Source organism: Octodon degus, unplaced genomic scaffold (genome assembly GCF_000260255.1).
Source record: "Octodon degus isolate 3935 unplaced genomic scaffold, OctDeg1.0 scaffold00036, whole genome shotgun sequence".
Classification (NCBI taxonomy): Eukaryota; Metazoa; Chordata; class Mammalia; order Rodentia; family Octodontidae; genus Octodon; species Octodon degus.
The window spans coordinates 360934-365805 of NW_004524612.1; positions in this window are offsets into that span (position 1 = coordinate 360934).

Here is a 4872-nt window from a genome sequence, read left to right on the forward strand (position 1 = left end):
TGAGAAATGTATAGCTAAATAAAATCAACAGAACACGCTTTAGTAATATGTTTCTTTTGCCTGATACATGTACATGCATCCATGAATACACATGACAAGAATAAATTTGAGCTTATAGTATAAAACTTGAGTTGGTCAGATTGATTTCTCTTTCTACTTGTTTGTAATGCATGGAATCCATACAGCTAACATGAATTGTCCAGGTGAAATGAAAAAATACAAAATCCAGAGTATTTAAAATGGTATAAAATGATAAATAAATGATAAGTCACCTGTAACATATTTTTATGGCTGTTGCAAATATCTGTATTCACTTAACTTGTTGACATGACATTTCTTTTTTTCCCATAATTTTATTGAGAAACAAATAGTAATGAGACAGTTTCAAATCAAATTGGTAGGACAGTTTCAATAATTAACACTAAAGTGACATTTCTAAACCATTCAACTTTCACTTGTTTACTATTCAATTTCATGTAATGGATTTCTGTTCTGAGTCCTTGTTAGGTTTTTGTCTCCAGTTTCTGTCTCTGACAAACAAAATAACAGAAAAACATACTATCATTGAATCTTCATACACTCAGTTGTCTAAGGGTAAATACCATGAAGCTGGATTTCTAGATTTAAGAGGAAACTCATTTTTAACACCTTTTATAGTATGCCTGATCTTTCTCCAGGCATCAATGCCATTTGAAATTGTACAATTCCTTGAAATGTCTGTAAGTATAATTCCTCAAGTAATTATAATAACAAGATAATTTTGGGATAAATTTTTCTATCTCTGATTTATTTATTTAAAAGAGAATACAATTTTTTATAAAACATTAAAAATAATACAGAATTTCAAAACAAGAAGATGGGAAATCAACAATGGTTTCTATATTGCATATTGTTATCCTCAAAGTAGTTGTTCAGATTACCACATATAAACATGCAAAATTGAAACCGAAACTGCATGAGAAACACTTCAATGAATCAACAGCTGGGATCTCATCTTACTGAAAAGTTTTTACACATCAAAAAATATCACCAACAGAATAAGAAAATCCAGAAATTAGGAAAATGTTTCAGTCAATTCTCTCTCAGACAAAGGACATCTATCTAGAACATATAAAGGGTCAGAAAGATAGCTCAACGGTCTAAAGTGCTTGCCTAGGCAAGCTTAGGCAAGTGTGCAGGAACCGTGGTTTGATCCCCAGCACCAACTGTCGTGCCAGTCCCTCCCCCAGGGCGGACTGAGCCAGCTAAAAAAATAAAATAAAATAAATCAAGACCCCAAAGTTCAAAGAACCAATCAAAAAGTGGGCATCTGAGATGAATACATACTTCCCTATAGCATAATCTTTTCATCATTGTTTTAAACTGAATAACTAACATTAAGGTGGAAATAATGACAAAACATTTTAATTCATTTCAATACACATTGTTATGTGAAATAATATGTTTTCTCTACTGACTTAAAATTTTTCACAAATTATGAGAATTATAACTTGGTCCCGTAAAGCTTTTTCAATGTTTGCATCAATGAGCACTTCAATGACAATAGAAACATTAGCTAAATAAAACTATTTTTCAGAGCTTCTAGGTCAATTCAATCTAAAAGAATATTTTTGTATAATAATACTTTTTCCCATTGAGTTATATATACTTTCTTCCATCCTTGTGTTAACTAATGTCTTTTTTACTTAATAAATTGAGCGTCTCAATAAAAGTCTGACCTGCCACACCAGCCCTGCCCCCAGGGTGGGCTGAGCTGACCACAGAGTCCAGATGTAGTGGCATATGCCTGTAATCTCAGTACTGGGGAGCCTGAAAACAGAAGGATCACTATGAGTCTGAGCTGTGTAGTGAGACCCTGTGACAACCAAACAGGTTAAAAAAATTAAAATAAATAGAAAACATATTAAAAAGAAAACTCTGACCAAGTAAAATTAAGAAAAATCTGTGATATTGAAACAAGACTTAAGGAAACACACTGAAATACTTAGATGAAAAATTAAATGAAAAGATGAGAAAAAAATGTATCGTTAATTTGAATGCCCATTACACACAGGTTCAACAAGTTCAAAGAATTATTGGATTTATTTTTATTATATTTTAATTATTAATTAAACTTATTGGTCTGTAGAAACACAAACACATACCTGGATTGACATTTTATCTTTTTCACATGTCTTATTTTTTTCATATATAAAATGTAGCTTAATATACTCACTCTAAGGACGTATGTGCAGAATGCATAGAGCAGAAATTTCAGCCCTGTTCATTATGTCTCTCATACACTGGGTGTTCACTAAATATTTTCTTTTCTGTGTTTTTTATGTATGTGGTGCAGGGTCTCGGTATGCAGCTTGGACTCATAATGATCCTCCAGTTTTCAGCCTAGTGAGCACTGGGATTACAAGCCTGTGCCACCACGCAGGGTCCCAGTGGCCTGCTCAGCTTGTCCATGGCCAGGGCCAGTGATCAAATCTTGATCCTTGTGTTTGCCTAAGCAGATGTTTAGTCAACTGAGCTATCTAGCTGAAGCTAATAAATCTTAATTTTATTAAAATCCTTAATATAGGTTAGCAATAGTTGTCTTACAAAACTCTTCAAATTATGGTGCTCAAATTATCTTCTCTTTTATAGCTTTTAAAAAATTTGTCCATAGAAATAATATCTCATATGATAATAGTAATAAGAGTAATAATGTTCTTTCAAGTATAATAAGTACTTCTCACATTGTAAGGTCGATGTGAAGATAAATAACATCTAGTTCTGGAACACAATAAAAAGAAAATAAATGCAATTTTTATTTTTGTGGGAGCACAGTATAGAAAAATCGCACTAAGGAACTGAACCCCAAGTATCTTAGTAAGCTTTCCAAATATTTCTACATTTTGGAATAGGTAGATTTCAAGACTGGTATTGACCAGCGCTTGTATAGATTTACTACAGGTATTATACACTAAATTCACACTTGTGTTATTTATCTGACATTAGAAATGAGGAATCAGAGGCCAGGGAGATGGCTCAGTAGAACAAGTGCTTCTCTGCAAAGTGCGAGGGCCTGAGTTCAATCCGCATTTCCAAAAAAAAAAAAAAAGGAAGAAGAAGAAGAAAGGAGATATCATAAATCACACAGAAGCATCTTACCAAGTTTGCTCTTGGTGCATGAAACGTTTTCCTTCTGCCTTCAACAATAGATAGAGGAGGTGTAACTGAGCTAAAACAACCAGAATAGTGCTGGACAGGGTAGAGGACTTAACTGTCACCCATTGCAGGTCCTGGGTGTCACATGGTGACACAGCCATGATTGTAACCCATGTACTCCAGTCCGCCTGTCCATTTCACCCAGTTGGGCTACTTTTGCATTTAAATTTGTAACAATTACACAAGCTCACGTATTATTCTCACATAACATACAACACATATTTTCAAAGCCATCCTAAATCTCTCTAACATGAAGGAAAACATTAATTAAATTTGTTATTTAGAAAATAGTTCAGCCCACAGGAGAAGCAGGTTCCAGAGTCAAATTCTTACTCATTCTTGTACCACTGCTTGATAATAGGAATAAATAATAATAATAAAACATTGCCTCAACTCAATTAATTCACCAGTAAAATAATAATGTTTACTTACTAAAGCTATAGTGGCTAAGTATGTTGGTGAATACCTGAAATTCTAGCACTCCAGAGGCTGGGGCAGGAGGAAACCATAGTTTCAAGGTCAATCTGTACTACATAGTGAGTTCAAGAACAGCCCACATAGGGATACTTTGCTTCAAACAAACAAGTAAACAATCAACAACAACGATAGCAAGAATAACACCATGACAGAGCTTTATGGAAAATTGTGGTGAAACAGTTAGGTAAAAATTCTTAGCAGACTAAAGAAAGAGTATTCATAGTGTGAAAGCCAAGGACTTAGAGTTTGACTATTAGGTGATGGCTTTCACACATTTAGGTAACTTATTTGAAATTTTCAGGTTGACTTTAGGCAAGTTACTTGACATCTTTGCAGCTCAGTTTCTCATCTGTGAAACTGGTGGGGGAACATTATAATTACTACATCTGAAAGCATTGACCTGGCCTCATAGTAAGCAGTATATAATACCCTTTAAGAATGGAAAAGATAGACTGGGCATATAGGTTAGTGTATAAATGCCTGCCTGGCAAGCATAAGGTCAGAACTCTGATCCTAAGTACCAACAAAAATAGAAGAAGAGGAAGAAGAGGAAGAGGAAGAAGAAAGAACTTCTAGTCCAGAAAAATTATATGACCTCTGAATGTCACCAAGGTCATCAGAGAAACTGAAGCACAGACTCTGGTAGCACCAGTTCTACAGAGCAAAATATTAGCGTTCTTTCCATCTCTCATAAATGTACTTGCACTTTAAGGTAAAACCTTTTAAAAGATTGATTATCCATAATTTAATATAACCTATCCAAAAGAGAAATTATTTAGAGAAATTTCCTAAGGTAGCTTTCCCTTAATAATTTTCATGAGCACTTTAATTAGGTTTAAATTGGTTTGATGCACAATGCTTTTTAGCTCTTTTGTGTATAAGCTTGATGAGCACTGACATTGAAATAAAAAATGAAAAATAAAGGAGTGAAAAAGCATTGTACAGTTATATATATTTATATTTATATAGTCTCATGCTTTAGCACAGATTATATTACAGTGTCCTTTAGACTTGATGAAATGAAAAGCAAAATTTGTGGAAAGATTTTAAAATAATATTTGGAAAGAAGAGACAAACTTGGGAGCTTTATCTAATAACTTCAAAAAGTGTGACTGTGACATTAATATTTTACGTTTCTCAAAATTTTGAAAAATTGAAAATAAACACAAGTATGAACCTGTAACATTATGGTAAACTCTG